The sequence below is a fragment of the Phalacrocorax carbo genome, chromosome 6 (assembly GCF_963921805.1).
Source record: "Phalacrocorax carbo chromosome 6, bPhaCar2.1, whole genome shotgun sequence".
Taxonomy (NCBI): domain Eukaryota; kingdom Metazoa; phylum Chordata; class Aves; order Suliformes; family Phalacrocoracidae; genus Phalacrocorax; species Phalacrocorax carbo.
In genome coordinates, this window is record NC_087518.1 from 23,844,915 (window position 1) to 23,870,300 (window position 25,386).

At 40.2% G+C, this 25,386-nt stretch overlaps 1 protein-coding gene across 4 annotated transcripts in view; it reads left to right on the plus strand.

The window, feature by feature from the left end:
* Positions 1 to 25,386, plus strand: part of FGD3 (FYVE, RhoGEF and PH domain containing 3) — a 121,688-nt gene that overhangs the window by 20,218 nt on the left and 76,084 nt on the right. Inside the window, exons 1-2 of one of the 4 annotated variants that reach the window (XM_064454267.1) lie at positions 7,769 to 7,814; positions 9,908 to 10,117. The exons of 2 other annotated variants lie outside the window; for them this stretch is intronic. The gene's annotated coding sequence lies outside the window, so the exon portion shown is untranslated. Of the gene's footprint in view, positions 1 to 7,768; positions 7,815 to 9,907; positions 10,118 to 25,386 lie in introns of those variants that run through there. One more of the 4 variants, XM_064454268.1, reaches the window with a different exon arrangement.

A 25,386-nucleotide genomic window follows, 5' to 3' on the forward strand; every position in this document is an offset into this window, starting at 1 on the left:
TGTGCAGAACAGAAGTAGTGAAGGGGCCTGATATTTCTGGCTGAAGACCTGGGAATAATCTGCTTAGCAGCTGTTTAAAATAAGGCTTGCAACTCTTCTGCTTATAGATGGTGTGCATGTAGCTCATGGATTTATGCACATTCTTGGTATAATGACTGGGTTCCCTGATAAGATCCATTATCAGCTAGTAACATTGCAGTCTACATGTTGACAAGTCCACCTGTGTTTAAAATCTGTCCCAACATTAATTTTGGGAGAATTGAGGATGGGTTATTTTCATTAATGGACCTTTGCTCAGGAATTTATTTCAGTCTGTACAGCTGGAAAGATTGAGTTGCTTGTCTGTTCACAACTGCTAATTTTAATACTGCAGATTTATACTATGTGGCCCACCCTGTAGGTTTCCACTGGCCTTCTTCCCCCCCCGCCCCTTAAGTTGAAGAGACTATAGAGAAGGCTTGGAGAATTGCTCATGTTTATTGACCTGGCCTAGTGATAGGTTTCTTTCTGAATGGTTGTAGGAAAACAAAAAAGGAGGGGGGAAAAATTGGACATGTGGAGCTGCAGGCACCTCCTGAGAGCAGGCTGGAATGGCAAGATTGGTGTCTTATGGAGAGCTGCTTTTCAGAGCTGGACTAAGAGCCACTGGAGCTGAAAGAAGGTGTGCGTGGCTAGCAGTATTGCCAGCCTAGTAATTCCTTTAGCTAAGGTCCAGGTTTATGGTGGTAAACATAACAATATTTTATTTATGGTTGCAGAATTTAAGCTGACCTTTGCAAGTCTACAGTTCTACATTTTCAGGTGATATACATTGTCTTTAGCAGTAAGTTCAAATGTTGTCTAATTCAGTCAAAGGGTCGGACTGGGATCAATTTGGAAATACGGTTAAGAACTTGTCACTTGTAAAGCTCTGTGGTCTCTCTGGGTAGGATGCTACAAGACCTGCCAGTCAGGATGCTTCTATTTAGATGAGAGGTGGACAGCCCTAAACACAGCTTGGAAAGCCCTTAAAAGTCAGGAGGAGCATTAAAGTTTGTGTTTGGAGGGTTGGCAAAATTGAATTCAATAACTGGTACTAGTTGTAATTTAAATCTGAGATTCCCTTTGTCTTTTATCCTGTGCACAGAGTAAAAACACATTCTCACCCCTGTTACCCTTTCGCTTCCTCCACCGGGCAGTATATTAAAATAGAGGAATTCCACATCTGATTGCACAAAAGCTATGCTGGAATGAAATGGTTTACAGGCCATGGTATACATTTGTTATGTTCCCTGCTCCCCATTATCTTCCCATTCCATCTATTACCCAAATCCTTTGTTTTCACTTTCGCTCTTTTTTTTTTCTTCTTTTATTGCTTATGGTCAGCTCTTTTGTTACTCTTCAGTTTTGTCTCAAAACCGCATTAAAGATTTATACCAAAAACTTAAAGCAGTAATTCTCAGACAAGCGGAACTTTTAAACTGTGTTCAAAGAATGTTTGAAATTAGGCAATGGGAGTTTATGCATCCCTAATCAGAAGCAAAACTAAGCAAGCATGACAAATTTATTGATGATAAACCTCAGCCCTGATTAAACATCTGTTGAAGCCCAACTTAATAAATTACAGCAGATTGTTGCTGCCTGAGATGCAATTACTGGGTGTTTGTGGTCTCTGGAGGAGCTGCATCATGACATGTTTGTGGGACCAGTAATGGCAATCCTGGGGTTCTGTCTGCTGTGCGAGGCTTGCTGCAAGAGTTAAGAAAGTTCCTTGTCCTTAAAATCAAAGCAACTTGTTTAATCTAAAAGAAATGAACCAGAGTCATCTTAAGGTATACTACTGAAGGAGACAAAAGATAATGCATAGAACTTAATTTTCTTTTTGATTAAGGAGGATCTGAAGAGATCCGGAAGGCAGGCATAAGGCTGTAAAGTTCCAAGGGTGGCAGAATATTTAGCTTAATAGAACCTGAGCTTGTGTAGAAAATGGTATTTTACAGGTTGGAGAAGAGTACAGCGGGACAGCAGTCACAAGGTGTTTCAGTGAAGCTCTGGTTTAGTACTGTTGGAAATAACCCCAGGGCATGGGTAATTTGCTTGACTCCACAGCGCACCCATTTTCTTACTGTGGGAAAGCTGGATATTTCTTGAATATTGTGTTTTGCCTGTCCTTGCTTCACTTGTGCCCTACTTTCCCCACCCCCCAGTAGTCCAACAGGTCCAAGTTCCATTTTCTTTTGTTTTGTGACAGGTACAGTAGTTTTCCACCTTTTCTATACAGGGATCCTCTTTTTTCATATTCATTTAGCAATATGGAAAGATATTTCCTTGAGAAAATGGGATTTCCCAAGCCAAGAATGCAATGCCAAATGTTTGTCTAAAGCATGTCATTAGTATGGACGAAACAAATGATAGCCAGCCCAAATCCAAACCTCTTGGCAGCAAGCTTGAACAAATAACTCTTTTGACTGCCTTGTGCCAGACATTTAAACCCATACAAGAGATTGTGCTTAAAAAACAACATTCAAAACAGAAGCCCTGGGTGCCGTAAAATAGGCAAGTTAGTGCAAGACAAGAGGGCCTGGTAACTTTATTCCTCAAGCCAGGATGTTGTTTCATGGCTATTTGAAAAATAAGAGAACAAAAGTAAATCCTTCTCCTGCAGATACAAAGCTTGTTCTGGGTCCAAAGCATCTCAGGCCGGCCTCTGGCCATGGAGCAGTGCTCCTCCAAATAGCCATGCTCAGCAGCCTGTAAGGATGCTGCAAAATAGCAGCTGACAAAAATTCAATAATTCAGTCCATTGATTTGTTTTGACTTTGTCTGGTTCCCTTAAGCATAAACCTGCTAAATCTCAGCTGGGAGGTGATTGAATTTCTGTAATTGATATATTATTCCATGTGAATAGGAATGTTACTTCATAAAGTGTGTTGGGAATATTTTTTTTAAAGTCTTTTGTATAATAAGATTATCATTAAGCCTGATTAATTATTAATTGAACACATTCCAGAATCCAAGATGAAGGCTCTGGAAACTACAGGCTTGAGTTGGTTGTAATTTTACAGATCTTACAAGCACTGATTTATGATCAATGCAATACAGAAGTTAATAGGAATGCTCAGATTTAATTTTTTTTTATTTATATCAATACAGTTTTAACTTTTTCCTTTGGTGTAGCAGATGCACTGATATGCCATACCAGGCAAGTGTGCTGCTGCTGGTTCCTGGCAAGGAAACTAGGTCAGTTGTACCTCTGAAGCCTGGTAGAAAATTGAGTGAATTGTAACCTTTCTCTTTACAGCAAAGGATAAAATGAAGGGGAAAATTTAAAAAAGAACTTTGCATTGTTTTACATGAAAGCATACATACACATGTACAGATAATTGCAGAAGCTGCAGAATAAAGCTTTGAATGCAAAAGCTTTTTTCATAAAGCAGAAGTAGAGCAATAGTCCATACTAAAATTGCTAATATAATCATGGTCTCATTGTTACTGTGCAAATTTCCACATAGTAATTTGTCTAACACCATTTTTGTTGTTTCTGAATCAATTTGAAAACAGAGTAAGAGAAGGCAGAAGAGCTTGGGGTCCAGTTGGGTATTTCATTAGCAGAAAGGAGTGTAATGTTCTCCCTGTTCTAGCAGGAGATGCTTGCACTGAGCCTGAAACCAGCGCAGAGAAGACTCTCTTGTTGTGGGGTTCTGTCACCTTTACTCATGAAAAGTAGCTGTTAATTCAATTAAATTAATTCAATTAAGCCTTTCAATTTCTTTGGCTAAGACCGCTGTATTTTGGCATGTGGATGAGAATCAGTCCCTGTTTAGAGCATCCCATGTTTACGTATAGATCATTATAAAAGTACGGTTTTTGCTCTGTATAATTTTACTTTGATATAAATCTATATATGAGCCCACCTGCCTCTTTCCATGTGCAAATGGATACCTTTAAAAGCAATTTTTAATAGAGTTGTGAAAGTAAATCCAGTGCTGCCCTTGTGGAGGACGGGACCTTTCAATTAAACCTCGTAATAGCAGCTGTGGAATGACCCTGCTTCAGCATAGCATGAAGAGGAAGCATGTTCTTTGAAAGACTTGAGGTTTTGCTTGGAAGCACTAATTTCAGCCTTTTAAGGGAACTAATTCTTTGCAAATGTACTTACTGCTCAGTGGAAATTAATCTGGATGGTAGAATACTATGTTCTTTTTACTACTTCTTGCATGAAATGCTGTTGTGGCACTGACTTCTTTGCATGGTGTCTAGTTCTCTGCATGCTCCTCATGGTTCCTGTTCCCCCCCCCCCCCCCCCCCCCCCCGAATTGCATATTCTGTTTGCATTGGACCGTGACTAATGTACGGACTTGCTTTCTGTAACACCAGTGATGTTCTGCCAGTGTTTTAGCAGGGGATTCCCACAAGAATTTCCCTGCCTCTCCTGTGTGCCAGTGAGGAGTTGAGTGCATCAAGAACACATGTACTTCATTTACTTACTTTGTGGAGTGGGAAGACAAAGGCTTCTGTTTACTTTTTTTTTCTGAAAGGGTACTACCAGTGCAATAGCTGGTGCTGGGGTGGAGTTGGCCAGGACAACCATTGGCCAGGAGTCCATGCTCCAGTTCTGTTCCTGCTGTGTGGCCTTGGCAACACTTTTTCTTTTTTTTTTGCTGTAATTTTCAAGCATTCTTTGTTTGGACAGTGAACAAAGACTGTTTTTAGTATGTATTTGTACAGTGCCTATCTCACTGGGCTCTGCTTTCCCTTGGGATTTTTAAGTGCTTTTGTAGTAATAAAATTAAAACTAGACTCTGGTCAGACAAGCTGCTGTCAAAGTGCTCTCACTAAGACCACGTCCCATATGTTCCAAAAAAAGTGTGAAATCCACAGAAATGCAGTTGTCGGGTTACCTACATGATACATATACACGTATACAGCTAATTGCAAACTCATTCTCTTCACTGCCGTTCCCCTCCCCACACCTTCCTGCACCCCTTGCAGCACATCCAGGTGCTGTATCCAGCTTCAGGGCTGCATGGAGGAGACCATAACCATCCACTAGTCCACTGGACAGGAGGCTCAGGGAAGAGCACCTCTGTTTTGGGGTGGGGGTGGGGGGTTCTTTTAGGGTTTGTTCCTGTGGGGAGGACGATACGCACGTGAGATCCTGCAGGACTGACTGTGTCCACAATTTGGCAGGAGGATGAGTAAAAGTAGCCTTAGAAAATGCAGTCTCTAATGAAGGTGTCTGCTAGCAGTTTGCCCCATGAGCTGTTTTGGGAAGGATCCATGGATTAAGTACCCCCCTTCTTATTTGGCAAAATAAGTAAATGTGAGCATTTTTCAGCTTGTCTTTACTGCTGGACTTTGTTGTTGTACTGGGAGAGTTTCAGGATTTCATGGACCTGAGCACTAACTGTGTGCTGCTCTCTTGCACTGCCTGCTGGGGCAGCAGAGATTGGAGTTTTTGGAAGAAAGTTGTTCACTGATGTATTATTCATTAATAAGTTTTTATTTGTATTGGTCTTCAAGACATGATGCATAAAATTGATCATGAAAAATTACTGTAACAGCAGCAAATTCCCTCTTTGTAAGTTTGTAGTGATTAAAGGGAATGATTGTCAAGGGAGATATATATATATATATAAAAAAGATGTATATATATATATATAAATATGCACACAGGTGTATATAGATAAAAATTATATAAAAATTTTAAAATAATTGGCTTGGCTCATGCTCTTGCTAAAGCTATTTAGTGTTCTACACCATTCAAAGTATACAACTGTGGTTGTATACAAAGGCTATCTTTGTTTTTCATGGTCTGTTTAAAACTCTTTGTTTTAATAATGAGTTTCACTGGAAACTGGAGGAAATGAGTCCATGGGTTTTTGTCCTGATAAAAACAAAATTGGAAATTGCAAAGTCAACTGTGAATGCTTGTCATTTTATTGTTTCTTCTTTCCAGTTTTGTTCCTCTTTTCTAAATGTTTTAGAAGAAATTATAATGCTCACATCAGTGACCTCATACAAGTAAACTCTACTTCTTTTCAAAGCATATGCTGACCATGAAAATAAAATGAGAATGGAAAAAGGCACACCTTTCATATTTGTTCCTGACAGATTTCATTTAATTGTACTTGCAGGACTACCCATGCCCCCCTGCTTTCCCCACTGTCACTGGCTGTGTTCTTGATTTTCAACTGAGACTCCCAGATCTGGTTTCTAGTGTAGAGCACCCTGTTGAAATTTAAACCTAAAGCCCTAGGTTTAAAGTCTGTCGTGTTTGCTGCTTAAGGTAATTACCAACGTGGCCTGTAAGCTGTTAATAATGTTAGTAGTACAATGGAATTTAATACACTTACTGAACATGTGGGATGAAATGGATGTATCAAACATCTCTTAGATAAAGACCCATTCATCTAGTTTTATTGCTAATTAAATCTTTTTTGTTTTAGAAGAAAAATTAGCAAACTTAAGTAGCTGGATTTATTTGGATGTTTAACTTTTTGACACGAGTTACACCCTACAAATGATTTAAACTTCTCTTTTTTTCCTGCAGGATCTTAAAGGGAGGTGTCTAAAATAAGTTAAACCAATCTTAGTTTTTAGGGTAGCATCTGGGAGGTTTGTTAGTGCACGTGAGGAGTTTTTCTGCTGTTGTATGAGAAGGAAATGCTAGCCATTAGCAGAGATGAGTTTTCAAGCATCAAAAACTTAAGGAGGGTTGTGAAAAGTCATCTTTTGAAAAATCACTTCAGCTTCCTTTCTAGTGACTTGGACTAGGTTAGAATATGTAGAAGATGTGTATTGTTCATAAAAAGCATCTTGAGTTGTCTGTCTGCCCACACAGTCAGTTTTGTGCAGGAGAAAATTGTAAAAATAAACATTGCAAACTACAGACTGTCCCTGTATATAACAGATACTTCTATAAGTCTCCATTTTCATGAGCTGGTGTATCATTTCACTTTTAGTGGGTTTCCTTGGGAAGCTGTAATGTGTTCACAGGGTGCGCCTGTGTAGCTCTGAGACAAATTAATGATTGCATATTTTGTGTTGGTTCTAGAAGTTATTACTCCCTTCAGAAAAATGGCTCTTTAGCATAGTGTTACTTTATGGCTTGAGTGATTTGTTGCATCTTCTGGGGTTTTTGGTGATTTTTCTTGCTCTGTGCAACTGCTGATACTATTAATACACAGCAATTCAAATGTCTGCATCAGATATATAGTGTTGCAGTTAGGCAAGCTGACAGTGTTTTCCTTTGTTTCATTCACAGGGGAACGTAGTTGTCAGAGTATTAAATACAGGGTAAACAAATAGCAGGTATCTCCTTTTTCCCTGTTTTGCTGTGTATATGAATTGAAGTGTTAGTTTATCCTTAATAATGGCCTTTTTTTAATTATATATCTATTTTCTTCTTCCAGCAAGAGATGATCAATAATCGAAAAGCTACCAGCAACCAAGACATTAATTCTTCATTTCTTTGAGTGTGAACAATTCTAATAAAAAGCTTCCAGAATATTACAGGAGGATCACATAGTAATAAATAGCAAATAATATGTAATTTTTTTCCATGTATTCTTTCTCAATAAAAGGCTACAGTCTTTCTTTTTTTTTTCCTCAGCGTTGCCATCTGATATCTTGCTGTGTTACTAGGAGATATGGTATGATATGTATGTTACTTTCCTCCAGCACAGTGGTATTAGCCACTTAATCACAGGAATGTAGGCTGGTAAAAGTCTATTGCTATTTAGCTATTAGAAAGTCTAAAACAGTAATGCTTTTTTTATTTGTTCAGGGAGTCTTTGAAGAAACCTCCTGGCTATCCTTCGCATGTGATACAGGTGATTTTTATATACACATAAAAATAGATATTCTTTGCCTTTTGATAATCAATATGTGTTTTCCTGCAATTTCTTGGACTTCTGCTGTGCCTCAGTTGTTACCTTTGTCTCTCCCTGCAAGGCTACCTTTTAAAGAAAACAATAATGCATCTGAGCTGCTCCCATGTGAATTCCTCTGAGCTTCCTTGGTAATCGACAGTGTGGCTTTTTAGTCTGGTTTCCTGAGGAAGTGAGGTTTATGCAATTGTGCTATCTGTCCCTCCTTGCCCTTGAGACTGCAGGCTTATTTCAGACTAGGTTGATAAAGGAATAAAGAGCTCCAGAATAATTTTTTTTTCTTTTTCCTTCTAGTTTTTCCAAAATTCATTAGCCAAATAGGTCCCTAGAGAGGAGGAGACAAGTGGGCAAAACCATCAGCTTGGCAGCTGCCAGCTGGGCAATGGACACATGAGTTGCTCCAGAGCAGTCCCATCCTGTGCTAGTCTGAATGCTGGGGATGTGAGGGGCACAGTGTAAAACTGGCATCAATGTAAGGGGATGAGGCCAGAAATGAGTAAGACTAGACTGGGTGAGCTGAGCAGAGCTGCTCCTTGGCTTTTGGCTGCAGCAGAAGCTGGGCTGCTAGGGTTTCTGGCTGTTTGGATTTTTAAACCTTTTTAGCCCTTCCTCATTGTTTGTAGCAGAGCAGTTGGTGTTCTGTGGTGTTTCGCTGTGCTTGTGTTGGCAGATTTAGTTCTGCTCTTCCTTGAGTTTGCATAGGAATTGGGGTTTTGCTTTGAGTGAAACTTTGCTATTAGTGGTTATAAAGACATGACTGTGGGGGCAGCTGTAGGAGCACAGGAAAGCGGGGAGAATCATACTCTGCGTGATCTAAGTACCATGTAATCAGGAAAACATTTTTATTGTGATGTCATAAACTAAGTAAGATTTGTAGTTTATTTGTATTAGGCTTTTTGATTTGTGGCCTAGTAAAGAAATGTTGAAATCTTCTGTGGCTGGGGAGAAAAACAGGTAGAAATACGTGGATTAGGCTGCTTGCTTTGCAGAAAGATGAACTACCCTCTCTCGGGTTTCTCCACTCCTGTACCAGCTGTATGTCTTCTAGGGATGATATATGTATAAATGTAACATTATTTCATCTTTCTGCTGTGAGATGTTGTTAGGAAAATCATTTTTTCATACTTTTTTTTTCTCTCAAAGAAAAGATGCTCTTGCACAAGCTGCATTTTGTCAACTCAAACTAAGGCAGAAATTGCTGCAGTGAGAGAGGAGTTGGAAAGGGACCCAGCTGAGGATATTTCTCCCACCAGTTTTGCCCCAGCCCTACATGGGTTGGAGACACCAGCTACCTCTTTAGGGGCACTGGGACTCCAGTGCTGTTGTCTTTTCCCCTACGTGGGACTGGGGGGATGAGGAAGGAGGAGCACCAGGGAGAAGGCAGATGCAGCTGGGGCTGGCTGAGCAGCTGCAGGAGCAGCAACTGCCTGGGTTTTCTGCAGACTCCGCAGCCTGACAGGTCTCTCCGGCCTTGTGTCCAGCTGGCTTGTAACTGTTTTCACAGTGGCTTCACCTCAGCTTTACTCCATGTCTGTCCTTTTGTATGGCCCACAACTCGGTTCCCTTCTCTCTTCATGGCTTAACTTTTTAAACAAGTCCACTGGAAATTATAAGTAAACATAAGGTGGAATTCAGAGTGGATTGCCTTTAGCTGCTGTGCTTGCAAACCCAAAATGGTCTGTTGTGTAATGCAGGCTTCTTGGTGTCCTCTAAGGAGAGGCTGAGGAAACAGTAGGTCTGACTGGCTAGTGTGCCAAGTTGGAGCTCTCTATTTAGTAACTGTTCCTAAAAAACCTTAGCAATTCCCATGCACCATCTCTGAACACACAAGGACCTTTTTTTCTCATGCAGAATTTAAATACATTAGTAACAGTTAATCGTAAAGTGATATCTGGAAGTTGCTTTGCTATGTGGCAAGTATTGGACAGAGAGTATTGCGCTTCAGTCAGAAGCATTGTGTTAATGTCACTGTACCTAGCAGCTTTTTAATTGATAAATTAATCAAATTGATGAAATTTTATTGGCCATCCTTGCAGGGATTTTGATGCCAGGCTTCAGCCTACCATGGATTATTTTGGTTGACGTTTAATGGGAACTCTGACAAGACCGAAGGAGGGCGAGCGTAGCGTTGGCGTGAAGTCAGGGGCTCGCCAGAGAAGCAGCCATGGAGCAGTGTGTCGCAGTGCCCGCCCTGCTTTTGCTGATGGGCTTTTCTTGAGTCTCCAAATGACAGCAAAATCATAGAGGTGATCTGTTTCATCCTATGCCGTGATAATTGCCTGTAACAGATATGCTACCCTGCATTTTAACAATAAGCTGATGCTCCTTATCAAGCCTTCCTGAAACTAGTTATCATTGCTACAGCCTCAGCTCTGCAACAGGTTCTTCCTTGTCAACCAATTTTTGATTGCAATTAAACATTAATTCCTATCTGTGCAAATTCCAATATGTAAATAAAGTTCCAGTTCTCCAGCTCCTCTTTGAAGGGCTCTTAACACTGCACTTGTTTCAAGCAGCATCCTCCCAGCATCTCAGAGAAGTTTCACACTTTTCAACTATATCAAATTCGGTGAAAATGAAAGTAAGTGCAGGTAAAATCATAGTGGTAGTAGTAAAACATTTTCTTCTGGTGTACAGTCTCGGGCAGCCTGGCTTTAAGGCATCTCCACTGAGTAGCAGCATTACTGCTACTCAGTAAAGCCCCCTCCCTTTCCCACATTTATTTCCATGGTAACCCAGGGAAGGCATTCTGCAGCCTCAAAACTACTTTTGCTCTTTCATCATGCAAGCTGGCATTGTCAAGGGCTGAGTGTATTCCTACAGCTTTGAATTAATATATATATATATATATATAAAAAGAGGCTGATTTTGGATGCGCAGTTGTTATTTGGGAGGCCCTACAGCAGGAAAGAACGGGCAACCTTCAAGTGACCTGGTGTCTGTACATTGCTTAGTAAGAAAAAAACAGTCTTGCTTCATTAATTGATTATCTTGGAGGGTGGGGGTTATCGGAACTAACCTTCTGTGAAGCGAATGCGGTGATTTCCTGAAACAGCTTCAAGGTGGGGGGAAAGGGGCAGATGGCTGGCCAGGCTGTGCTGGTGAGCTGCTGGTAAGCTTGCATGCTGTGATCTGTTGCAAATCTTGCTTTTTCATGGGGTCTTTAATGTCTTTTCAGGTATCGTTTAGAAAATGGTGTCTTAACAGATGCCTGCTCTTTGACTATATTATGCATTTGCCTTTTATTGGTGTAGAAGTGGGGATCTTCAGCAGCATTTGGCAATGCATGCTCTGTGTGAACGATTTAGAAGCTGGTAGTGGAGCATTTGCTGTGCTTCCTGCTGTAATGAGCTGGATTGATTTTATGATCTCTATGGTGCATGGTTTCTAAAATCTGTATTTATGCAGCATTTACTTGTAGATGTTGAGAGGATTTTGTTATATTTGAGCAGGCTAAGGTGATTTGATTGCTGTGTGTGATAGAGTAACGTGTGGAACTGGTAGTACTTCATAAAAGAAAACCAATTGCTTGCAAACAGTATCTGCAAATGGGGAAGAATGAAATGATGTTGTAGTGTAATTAGTTTTTAAATATTCTGAAAGGAGAAACCTATCTGATACAAGCAGTCAGAAACGTTTCAAACAGTATCCTTGCCTTGTATGATAAAAGGATTGGACAGATTATTATTTTTAGTTTTCTGCTTATGTCTGTTTCCGTGTTGTCTGAATACGTGAATCACTGCAGTAATAGTATTGATTAAAATATTTAGGGGTGCTGCCTGATCAAAGGATTGGATTGCCATTTGATTGGCATATGACAAACTGGCAGGATTTGGTTTTCCTTCCTTGCATTATTTGGTTGGGGAGGGGTAAAAATGTAGCTTTATTCTAAATGTGTCTGAAGTGCATAATGGCTGTGAAGTCACCATGACAACATAGAGACCTGGGTCAGATTTTCCCTCCACCCCTTTTCTGTTTTGTTGTTTTCTAAATATTTGTTATTTATGCATTCTCTGAGATGTTTGAGGGAATATCTTACAGTTCCAGTTGGTACAGGACTTTTAATGATATCCAGCTCTTAAAGTAAATTATGTTTGCAGGGTTGTTTTCTTTGATTAAGCACAGTTCAATGTGTATAATTTGCTGTACAACTAACGTGGGATCTAAACAAGGACATGAGAATCTCCAGCAGGAGTTAAGGGTCTACTTTTCCCACGATTCTGGTGTTGCAGCTCTGAAAGCTTCTGCTGAGCTCTTGCATGGTCCTTGGGCTTCCTGTGTTGTCGTGGTGTTGCTGTGTGCGATGTGGAGCCTGGGGACTTGGCAAAGTCATGTACAAGCTAAGGTGTAAGAGCACCTTCATTCAGGTATGGCTGGACTCTGGTGTGAGCTTGGGGACGGGAAGAAAAAACACTAATTATGGTCATGAAGCAAACAGTTCTTCTATTCTTCTTTGCCAAGGGGTGCTGAATGCACCTCCCAGGTGGGAAGAGGGTAGAGGTTTTTGCAAGATGTGGTGCTAGCCGTACCTTCCTGCTCTTTGGGACTTACTAAAGACAAGCTGCCTGGGGTGGAGGAAAATTTTTCTTCAGCTTCCCTCTCAGTCTGAGGCACTCAAATTTCACCACTCACAAACTTTTCCAGCCTGCCAAGAGTTAGACCGTACATGGTGCTCCAAGCAATTCTGAAGCACTGGTATTGTTTAGAAGGGAATGAAAGACTAAGTGGGTTAGAGGGGGTGTGCAAGAAAGGCAGTGGCTGCAGCACAGTGGTTAAGAGGCTTTGTTGGGAAGTGGTGGTGGAAGAGCATCTGGTTTCTGGTCTCCACTCCCACGGCTGAAGGTACATGCATGGAGTTAGACGGGTGCTTACTTTGTGGTTAGTGTTTTGGGGCGACCCAACTCAGGAATCTTTGAGGTATTTACTTTAGGGAGTAGACATCTTACCTGGAGATCTCTTCCTAGTGCCATTGTCTGCCTCTTCTCAGCAGGGTTTGTAGGATTGGAGGGGAGGTGTTTCTTTCGTACTTGTAACAGCAACCCGTGTAATTTATAGTGAATTTAGTGGAATAACGAGTAGTAGAAGCTTTTCTGTGGAAGTGACGTTTTAATGTCAGCAGAGGATGGTCATTATATACTTCTAAGTTATAGTCATACTTCTTGATGGAAAAATACCACTGTAATTTGGATAAATGGAAGTAAAAATCATTGCAGTTGTCACTTGTGCCTTATCCTATACAAAGTTGGAGGGTAAGTGTAGTATCTGTGATATCTTCTGAGAACATATGGATTTACTTTTCCTTGTGGCAGAGTTGTGAGCATGTTTCAGTATTGAGGTAATTAAAAAGCAAATATAACATGACAGTGACTTTTGTCTTTGTCTTATTACCTTACCTGCTTGGCATGAAAAAGTGAAGAACTGGAGGTTTTCCTCTCCACTTCCATCAACTCAGTGTTTTACTTGCTGCCACATGAATAATAAAATGACTTTTTAATTTGGAAAAGTGTGGAGCTCTGTCTAATGCTGGGGCTGAAGTTCCAAGTAATGTTTAACAGGAATTATCTAAAGCTGGGTAGGATTGTGTCCTTGGAAGAACCACATGTCTATGTTACACAGCAAATTTTCCCTTCTCCTTAATGTTACCTGATGTTATCAGTTTGAATACAGCAAATGTGCAGAAAATCCTGTCCTTTGGAAGTTCATCTCAAGTATCTGAGAAAAGCATTCATTTGAGCCAGAGGTTCAAAACAATGAGATAAATCAGTGATGAGAACAAGTAAGAGCAAGAGTCTGATGGAGTTAGGTTATACAGATTTTTGTGGTTACACACCTTGCTTTTCAAGATCCTTAAAATTAGGAAACGTACCATATATGCCAGAGGCAAAAATCTGAAAGTCATTAATTTAGTATTAGATAAAAAACAAAACAAACCCACCTTCCACCCCCCACCCCCCAAAAAACCACAACAAAACCCCTCTTATTCCCAAGGTTTGAGCCAAGCGAAATCTAAACCAAATAAATCATTGTAGATGAACGAAGGTCCAATTGGGATAGGACAGGTTGGCAATGAAGATGGCATTGCAGCATTCTTGGCATGTAAGGGTCCTGGAGATTTAAATTACGCTTTTTATTCCATCTGATGTGAACAGTAGTGCTTCAAGAACCCACTGACACTCACCTGAAATGAAGGCACCTGTATTTTTTCCCTCTGTTAATTTTGTCCATTTTTAATTGGGGAAAGGAAAGACTTGGTTTCAGTTGTCTGAAGTACAGAATAGTATCATTTGCAGTATTTTATTAGGAATAACCTGGTTTTGCTCTGTGTCAGATCCTGGCACTTGCTTGCAGTGTAATCCTTCTTGGTCTTTCCTAGTACATGAGGAGTGCTGGCACATGGACTGCAATGGAGAACTGCATCCAAGGTCCAAAAATTCTTTGCAATTTATAGGGTCCCAGCCCCTGACCCTTCCAAAAAAGTGAAGAATTCACCATAGTGGATAAATTCAAAATTCAGTGTTAAAATGAAATCCTGTTTTTACAGAGCCATTGTTCTTTGTACCCCTGCCCCCCCCCCCCCCCCCCCCCCAAAAAAAAAAGTTGTTTCTACATTTGCAAGCTCCAGCAGGAAACCAAAATTGAGCATTTTCACTTAAGCATGGGATGAGTTGAAGTTCCATTTCCCCTCTAAATGCAGATGTGGCATTAAAAAAACCTTGCCACAAAAATGATAGAGGTCTGGAAAAATCACTTCACTGAAAAAGCTAAAGGTCTCAACCTCTTTGGTTATCAAAGACAAGCTGGTTTTCACTTGGATTAAAATTATTGAATCACTGGCCAAAATTATATGGTCTGAGAAGGTGGGAAGAGGAGGCTAGTTATTTTGCTTGTAAAGATGACTGTGTTTTTAAGAAGAAGGAAAAATACCAGGTTTTTGATGCTTTTTTTCAATACTGATGATTCCCGGTGAAAGTATTTTGTTGTAGAACAAGTGGTTTCTGTATTTTTTCCATGCCATTAGACAAAAATAATAGGGATGCAGTACTTCTGCTTATTTCTCACTTGAGTTGCTGCAAATCTTATCATTCCCTGGGTTCTGCAGAGCACAGGACCTGTCAAAATAGCTGCCCTATCTGTTGTACGATGGTAGATGTCTCAGAGCTCAGTTCCACTTTATTGTGCCTGTGGTCTTGCTGGCTTCCACCCAAAGCAGAGCCTGCTTTTGCACCACTTCCCCATGCATGGGATGAGCTGAATCAATTCAGAGTTGGGTCAATTTATTGATCTGACAAAAACCTTCTAACCAAGAATATTAAAGTGTCTGTGGTTGAGGGAGCAGGGCAGGAAGACTGCTTCAGTTGGAGGAGTTTAGTATAAAAGCGCACCATTAGTCCCACCATCTGTATCTTCCACCTGTGCTAAATTCTGTCCTTTAGCACAGGATTTACCATTTCTTTCGGCTGTTGAATGTTTCGTCTGGCTTGTAAAATGTCCTTTTTTGCGAATATTACTGTGAGAAACAGAATGAAGGGGAATTGCCATTAACTTGGTATACTAGCACAGAAATAGATATGGCACACAGTGGAGCTCACGGGCTGATCCTGTGAGGTGTTGAGTTTCACTTCCAAAGGAGCTGCCCAGTGCTCTTGTGTTCCCTCTGAGCAGCCTGATGGAGAAACATGACGGTGCTTCTGGTCTGGGCCCTTAAAGTGTTAAATGTGCAGAAGTACTAATCAGTGAATATTTAGGTCATGGAGGACTGAGACTCGAGAAAGACTGAACGTTACTGACAGCCAGTGGCTCTTCTGTGGTAATAAAGGACTGGAGAATATCTTCTATATAGTATTAACACTAGACTTTTAGTTTCTAATTGTACATTCTATTGTGTTTGTGTTCTTAGTTGCATTTCCGTGTCTTTGCAAGAGGTGAGGTGTGCAGTGGGTCTCTAAATGGGCATTCTGGAACCATTACTTGTGTCTTTCTAAATGTCCTACAGCCCTAGTTGGAGTTGACTTCCTAATAATAGTAGAAGTCTTTAAGATTAAGTGAAGGTAATTTGTCTTCGTTTTTGAGGTAATGCTTACAAAAGTCAATGTCTTACTGACTTTTTGCAGGGGTCTGACCCACAAACCACTTCTCAACCATTATGGGTAGTCCCAGCTGTAGGTGGGTATTTGCATGGTACATGTTGTAACTGTAGTCCTGGGAGCAGTCCCCCTGAAATCCATAGGATTACTCATGCGTCTGGCCATGTCCTCATTCAGGCTTGAAAACCTTTAATTTAGCATCCTGGGTAAGGTCTGCAAGAGTCAGGTCTGGTCAATGGTGTTCTCTCTCTGCTCTGCGGCAGATGCACCCTAGAAGATCGGGCTGATGGTGCTTGCCTGCCTGTAGCTGTACTTGTATGAAACAGTTCTTCTCAGGGAGACTTTCGTCCAAGCACAGCTGCAGTAATATGGCTGGAAAAGAAGCCGGATTAGTACAGAATTTTTAATAGTGTTGTGAGAAGGGCCGGGTGTCAGTGGTTTAGAGACGAATCCACTGAATAAAGCTTACTGAAAATGCTACTTTAATAAGACTTAATTTAATGTGAATAGGACTTAATGTGATTCTGTGACTTCTTTTCTTTTATGGTTAGTGTCTGTATTTACATGGGGAAAGTAGGGTGAGAATGAGTAAGGGACACCAGAACACTTGCTGCTGTAGCAAAGAAGTGGCCATGTTTCCAAAAGGGTAAGATCCGGTTTTGGAAATAGGTTCATTTCATGCTTTTGGTCGAACTTTGGACATTGCTAGAAATTGTAAATTGTGTTGTTCAGTAAAAATAACTCTTAGTAGTTAACTTTTTTTCTTATCACTGGACTTGGTGTTTCTGATTAGTTTCTCGTCTGCTTCAGGAGAGGATTATCTGTATTTTGAAATGGATTGGGTTTTTTGCTTGGCATTGTTGAGAATTGCTCAAATTACACTATTAGCATCGATGTTCATAGGAAATGAAAAACAACTTTAGTATAGGTATAAACCCTGAGTAACTCCCACATCCCCTACACTCATTATTAGAAAGGTAATTAAAATGTCAAGGAAAGACAGGCAAACGTTCCCATTGATACAGTATTTTCTCCTGGTTTCCAGGAAAGTGGAATTACATGCTTTTTTAAACTTTAAGGTAAAAATAGATAGCATATACTTTGCTGTATACTGTAACATTCATGTCTTCCTACATTCATAACCATTTTGTTTGCCAGTGATTTTTACCATAGGTAGATCAAGGCAGGGGCATTGCTGGTTAGATTAAACGGTGGCATCTCTGCAATTGAGAAACAAATTGTTCACAAAATTCAAATGTAGCTGTATCTAGTGCTCTTGAAACAAAGAGCTTTGAGAGAATATCTGTAACCTTGATTTGAAAAATTGTTCTTTTTCATGAAAATAAGTCATTTCTACCATATGCATTATCTGAGCAGCAGTCTCTTATGCCTGTTCTGAGCAGGGTATTCTGATGGCAGTGTTTCATTAACTTTTTTCTATTATTTTAAAAGAAGTAGAAATCGAATCTGACAATCTGGCACCCTGAAGTACTCAGCTGACAACTGAATTATCTAACAGATACATCCTCATTTATTCCTGCACATGTTCCATGATGTGTGCCCAAAGTACAGCAGTTTGGATGAATGTTCATTTTTATGGTGAGGTAGGGTGAGAAAAGACTAAGAAAATATTTCAAAGTAGGGAAAATAGTGGATTTTTTCCCTTTATCCCTATGTACTTGGAACCTAACTAAAGAGCTCTCTCAAATAGTATGTGAATCTGTTTATTAAACTAATGTGAAATGGGTTTATTTCTAAGCCACTTAATTAAACATAGGGATACACATTTGCTGCCAGTTTGAACATGCCCAGAGAGAAATGATGAACTCTGTGGGGTCAGGCAGCAATTCTGTACACTGGGTAGTTTGGGCCAGAGTGCTAGCAGGTGGGTGGTGAGGAGAAAGTTGTCTTGACCTTAAAGAAAAAGAGTAATCGAAAAAGAGCAGAAGAAAACTGTTTAAGAACATTTATGCATATTGGGAACTTTCTACAGACACATTTTCTGCTTAAAACACTGTTGTCCAACGTTGTTTCGCCTGTTGGCTCAGTTACTGAATGGAGCAAATAGACGAAAAAACAGTATAACGTGCTCTTTTCATGGACATGAGCTTCATTTAAAAAAAAAAATTTTTTTTACTACATCACATTGTCTCCATGCTGTTGCTTGTGGTTTTAAGGAATTTGTCAAAATAACTGATTGAGAGCCTGCATTTAAAGTGGGTAATGTTTCCATCCTTGCATAATTTGTGTTGTGCTCATGGATCAAAATCCATGGTTTCATTGACAAAAAGATAGTTGTGCTGTACAGAGTCGTCCTGCTGAAAGCAATGGCAACTGCCCTCCTACCCCCATTTCCATGATGTGTGGCATGTGCCCATATGGTGTGTATGGAGCTCAGCTGAAGAAAGCTGAGGAAAGGAAAGTGAGGACCAAGAACACAAGCTTGACATGTCACCAGCTTATCAACATGGTGTCAATGGCTTCAGTGGTGAGGCAAAAAGAAGACATTACATCTACCGGTGGGAAAATAGTTCCTCTGATGGATATAGACAGATCCATTGCTACATGTAAAGTAGCTCCCAATAATACTGTAAATCATAATTAGGGGAAAAAATAAAAGTGAATTCAATATGTGAAATGCAGCAGGTGTGATCATCACACCTATGTTCTGTTTAAACATGTTCTGTTTAAAAAAAGGAAGTTTGCTGTCACCCCATGCTGGGGTGACTGCATCTCTGTAAAATGGTGCAAAGTGCCGCCCATAGGCAAATTAAAATACTAATTCCTACAGTCATCTTGCAAGTGAAAATAAAGGCCATCAAGGAAGGTTAAACAGGAACAGTGTGTTTCATGTTGTTGATGGTTCTTACTTCTTGTGCCCTTCTGTTAGTCACAGGGTGACCTGCCTTCTCAATTTGATACCCTGTTATAACTCATAGTTATTAACTCTTTGACACTGTGGCTGTCGTTGTAGTGTCTGAATGTTTCCAATGCATTGTCTGCTTATTCCAGAGTTCCCAACTTTGTGGTCTCCTTCTTTCCTCCAACAAGGAAAAACTAGACACGCAGGGGAAAACTGACCTTCAGTTCAAGCTAGAATAAATTTCTAGGCCTCTTGACTCCAAATTCTCCCTGCCATTATTACTGACCCCAGATCAGAGGGAGGACCACATGGCTGAGTGCTTTCTCTGTGGATCTGCTCTTCCCTCCCCAGCACAGCCCAGGCTCTTCAAGTGTTGTACAATGTGTAAAAAAAGTTAGGAATAAGAATCCTGACTCTGTCCTCTGTGCTTGCTGCTGCAAGTGTGCCGAAGAGATGGGTTGCAATGCGTACATAGTGTGTTGGGCTTGCTCAAAAAGGCTTATGCAAGTTCTGCTCATACAGCTTTGCTCTGTCCTAGTAGATTTTGATTCCCAAGGGCAGGGCTTTCTAGTCTTTTATCTGTCTGTAAAATATCACTGAACGTCTCTGGTGTGGTATAAATAATAATGGTAATGATGGTCTTGCAATATGGTATATTTCCCTGGGGAGAGCAGAGGCTCCTGCCCCACCATTCCAGGTCCCTGATGTCCAGATGGTGGTGACTCTTAATAGACTGTTTGCATCCTCTCTGAACACCGAAACTACTTGATTTGTCAGCCTTTGCCACTTTATATGCGGTCATTATGAATCCTGCAATCTGCCTTTCAGGTGATTTTTTTTATGTTTAAATTATTTTTTCTTTAAATACCAAAGCCCAGTAATTTTAATTTAAAATTATTATCTGTATTAACAAAAGATTGCTGAGTAGATTGGAATTTTATGCTGTTAAATGTAATTACGATTTAAGTTCGGTGCTCAAAGAAACTGATATATTGTTATGACCCCTGCCTTCACATTTGTAATTCTGAAAATGTTTTGATATAAAATATATCTTACTGTATAGAAGAATGAGGAACCTCAGTGTATAATACAATTCAGAATATGTGATAAATTGAATTTTAGTTCATATGAAAAAGTTTATATAGTTTTCATGGCTAAAATGAATTATTTGATTTAACTGTAATCTAGCCATTGTAATACCATCATCAAATGAGGTCAGTGAACTGAAATATTTAGGGAACATCTCTGGTTGGGTCACTTATTTTGAAAACTGGACATACTTTTTGTGTACTATGCACTCTGGCAATCAGTTATTATTTAGTGGTTTTAGATAACAGGTACAGAATTCTAAGATTGCTGAAACGTATATTGGATATCCACTAAATTAAACTTGTCAATGCAAAATGAACCAAGCATTAACACACTTAATGCTCATTACACTTAAGCCAGTCATGCTTTTCATTTATCAAACGCATTTCCTTGTTTCAGGAGATGGAAGATTAATGTAGTATTTCTCTGCTGTAAATCTTCCACTCTATGCCTTTCTCTTAACATAAACCTGTTGCAAGGCAAGTTGGTGTTTTGTGCATCTGAGAATCCAAAACTGGCTGCTTTGTGGGGAGTAAAAAGTATCTGTTCAGTCAAAGAATGGTTTTCCTATATAGCTGGTTAGGAAAACAAGGCTGTGTAAGTTGTGTTGCTGTATCTAGCCAGGCAGAGAAGTTGTGCCACGGTGAGAAAGAAAAAATCCACTGATCTGGGACCGGAAAAATCAGAGAGATTAACTAGAATTTTTTCCATTTGTCTCTAGTTTTATTCTGATTGTTTTGTCAGCAACCATGCGTCTTGCAGTGAACAAAATAAAGGATTCTTCCTGATGATTAGTGCAAATGAGCTTTTAAATTAAAAACTGTTTTGCTTGATGGTGATGAGTTTTCCTCTGCCACAGTCCATAATAAAACCTCACCAGGGTTTTTCCATTGTGAGCACAAGTTCAGTTAAGGGAACCTAGAGATCACAGTTGGTCGCTCTCGAGTTTGTTCCTGTGGCATGTCTGTGGGATGGCCAAGAGGCTGAGGCAGGAATGTGGAGGAGGGACCACCGAGCGGCACAGCGTTGTGATAGCCCTGTCTGAGTAGCAAAGCTGGGCTGTGTACCCTAGCAGTGCCTTGGCTTAACCCTAGAAATTGCCTGCAGCAGCAGTCTTACTGTTTGAGTTTCTCCAAAGAGAACTGTCACTCCCTAATAGGGGAGGTGGGAAGACATGGCTAACACAGACTTTGCCGAGGTTTATGAATACCAAATTTGGATAAAGGTGGGGCTGGAGAAGCCTAAGCCCTGAGCACCTCCTAATTAGCCCCAGTTAATTTATGAGCAAGATAACATGGCTTAAGGCACCTTCTGAGCACTAACTTTGTTTGGTGAAAATCATCATGTGTTTTGGGGAGAGGTTCCTCATCATATGCAAAAGCAGACCTCTAGTGCAACAGGTCAATTGTGAGTAAGCGACTGTGCGGCAAGTCAATGTCAATCACTTGCAAAGTGGAAGAAGGTGGGCTGGAGCAGGCATAAGGGCATAATCAGACTTTATTGCAATTCATGTATACAAATGCATTGTCCTTTTTGTGGGGGGAGGGATTTGGAGGGCTCACAGTGTTCGATGACACTGAGCAGTGTGTTGCCAAGGAAGCAGAAAGTGTACTAGGGAATTTGGAGATGTGCTAGTATTACTATTTTATTGTTTATTCATTGATGCTAACGCAGGTGCTGTAAAAGGTGTCTCATTCATCTCCTTGTGAGGTGATGTTTGCAGCAGTTAAGGCTAGCTGAAGCTGATACACAATAATATATCTGAAAAAACCCAAACCAAACCAGAAATCATTTATCCATAACCCATTCTAAGGAACTGATAGAATTGTGATGATATAAATAAATTATACTTCCACTGTCAATGATTGTAAGAGCTCAGAATTATAAATTCATGACAAGTCATTCATTATCTGAAATAACGTTGTAATGATCTTTTTTTACAGTTTTTCTTCTACTGTGAAAGTTCTTTGCATTTTTCTTAATAGCTTCTAAATTTGTGTAATCACTTTTATTCTTAAATCCCTCCATTATTTCTAGTCATCCTTTCTCCTTAATAATGCAGCTTTGCCTGTAAGCATACATTGTATGCATTGCGTATTCTCCATCAATGAAAGGACAGTATGGAATAATGATGCAGAAATTTCATGAAAACCGGTAATTATTGAAACATGGACTGCCATACAGTAAATGCTATTTTATGCAATAGAATTTTAAACACAAATATTCAGATATGTCCTGTGCAAGTAACATTGTTTATAATTATCCTTACTAGCTATACATTTATATTTGAAAATGCTAGTTGCCAGTTATATTTCACGTAATGATAGACCAAACTCTCTTAGGTGACAGCTTTCAATCCTGAAATAACCTAAGCAAGAGACAATATATACTGTTCTCAAGGTTATTTAATTCGAATACTCTTTTGGGTTAATCTGATTCTGAAATTGTTACATGTTTATGTTCATCTTGAGCTCCAGATTTCTTCAAAATTTCTTTAAAATCATTACTGGTAGAGTTGTAATCCAATTTTGAGATGAAGTATATGTTTTTTCTTTAGAATGAAAATTTAGCAGTTACAAGGATTTTATAACTGTTGTCCCAAATAATCACCTAGGTGCTTACAAAATATCCTTGTTTTCTCATCTTGTAGTTACTGATTTGATGAAGGTACAATTATAGATATCAGGAAAGATGAAATGGTTGCTACAGATACAATAACTGGAGTTTTTCTGGAAAACTAATAATAGTTCCTTTTACTGCAGCTTTTTTGTGTAGTCTGTATTACAGGCCTTTGAGCTGGTGTTACTTTCTTTGGAGCTTGCCAGGCTGAAAAAAATATAAAAGATACTTTATACTACCCTGTGTCCACTCTGGGGTCCAAAATACTGGAGCTAGTTTGGCAGTTTTCAGTCTCTTCCAATTTATTTATCCATGTGTTATTTCTGTGGAACACGTTTAACCTTTCCAGGTTCTTTTTCCTGCTTTCACTTTAGACCTTAGAGACTGTGGATCAGTGCGGCGAGCGAGGAAAGCAAGCGGCCAACTCAATGTGAGTGATAGAGCAAGCTTCAGCTTTATTTTTAAGTCACAGCGCTTTTATATGCTCTTGTAAACAAGCTTCAACAATTACCTAATACAGGTTGCGACACCTTCTTAACAAACAGTCTATTTCTGTACTTCGTGCCTAATTCCTTGTTCTTGTTTATCATTTGCTCTCAAGGCCGAGAGATATCCCTGCCTTTCTTCTTTGCTCTCAAGGCCGGGATATCTCTCGCCTTTCTCCCTCCTCCTGGTGACTTGCAGATTCTCTGTAGTTTTCCATCAGTGGGTCTGATCTCTGTAATTTTCCATCAGCGGGTCTGACGCCGGGTCTGTAGTCAAGCTAATTCCATCGCATACCTATAACTCTCCAGCCTGCTTTCTATCTCAAACAACTTATCATGAGACCCACATGCTGATTCAAACCTATAGTTTCCCACATATCCCCTTTTTTCTTTTGTTCCTTGAGAAAGGAACACGGCACTCATACTTCTTTCCATCATTCGTTGCATACATTGCGATATACAAGGGACACACATTAATATAATAATAAACAGTATAAATATTATTAATCCCATCTGCAAAATACTCTTGATCCAATTGCCAATGCCCCATCCATTAAACAAGCTGTTAAACCAATGCCATGGATCATCCTCCCTAAGTTCTGAGACCCTTCTTCTTAAGCTCTCAATACTTGCATGTATAGATTCCGAGTGATCTGATAGATTCATGCAACACATCCCTTCAAATTCAGCACACCCATGTCCTTGGGCTAAAAGCAAAAAATCTATGGCTGCGCGGTTTTGCAGCATAGCGTGTCTTACAGAGTCTACATCTAGTAATAAGTCAGATAATGCCTTTGATGTGGCATTTGTTTGCTTAGCTAGCCAACATCCTAGCTTGTTTAATGTCGTGAGGCTTTGAGCAACACCAACTCCAGGAGCCAAGAAGGAAACAGCTATGATCTTTGTAGGATTCCAAAATTCAGCTGTAGAGTCACAGTTATCCTCAAACTTATGAGTGCTCCTTTTGCTTCTCATCTTTCTATGATGTTGATAAATCATTGAAGTGTTAGGGGTAAGAAACGTTAGGCGACCTATAGAGCAAGGCCCTCCCTTTATATGTGACGGGATGCCAGGCCAAGCCCGATCTCCACAAATTAAAAACAAACCTGCAGGTAGCGCAATAGGCATATTGTTAGAGCGTGATATATTTACAGAGGTATAGTTACACCAAGCAGTAGCATTTTTATATATACTTAGGGTAGCATTCACAGACCAAGAAGGAAACTGGTTCTTTCCCGTGTAATTAAAATATAAACAAGCATCCATTGACAAAGAACCCAATAGCTCAAGCTCTTGTGGCTCAAGATTAGTTTGAGGGCGATGGACTGCCCAACTGTCCCAATTATTCACACAATTCTGGGGAGTATCACAAAGGCTTCCTAAGTGTGGTGTATTTTGTGGTATCACTAGCGTCCAATTATCAACTGGCACTCCAACCAAACAGGTGGAGAAGGGATTTCCTGGTGATGACAATGATAGGCAGATGGAATCTTGGCCTGTTAGATTTGCCAGGGTAACCCATACATTCTGTTTGGGCTGGGGCGGTATGTATATGCCCTCGGTGATTCTTATCACGATACTTACGATGACTAATGGGAGTACTCTCGTGTACATTTTTTCTTTGTCTTTTCCCAGTGCCTTGGTGTTACTTCCCATATTTCAGGTGTATCGTCTAGAACCCTCTACCTCGTGGCCTGTGATGATTAAAACCTTATGTGTCTGTAAGTGGTGATAGTAGCAACTGTCACACCACCTCCTAGCTCGATGGGTTTTTACCCACCTGCGCTATTGACAGTTATGACACTCTCTTAGTACCAAGGGTCGGCACTTATCGCATTGGGGACACTATCCGTATCCTGTCTACCTCTACCGGTGTAGTCATACGTCTTCACCGTCTACTTCGCAGATTTCGTTCTTCTGTTCACTAGGCATAGCCTTTACCCACCTACTGGGTATCCACCTTGGACCTGTGGGGGTAAGCACACACATGTAACCTCGACCAAAATACTTGACTTCTACGGGCCCTTGCCATAGACCAGTGGAAGGGTCTCAATACTTCACCATTACTGCCTGTCTTGACTCTTTCCTATTGTCATTTCCATGCACCCACGCAGGAGGGTTATCGTGTTCTGCAAATATGCATAGGTGATTTAATACAAACAAAACTTTTGCACAAACAAAACTTTTGCCATTCCAACACCCTTATCTTCTCCCCCTTTTTCTTTTTGCACTGAGTAAGTGCACCCAAAATGTGAGTAGAACCATGGAGTATGGTGAGATCGATGGGGAGATCGGGGTCCAGGCGGTCTACTGCTCTCTGGACGATCTCGGAGCTAAGACGTTGTATCATAGTGTGTTGTTCTGCAGTCGGTCGG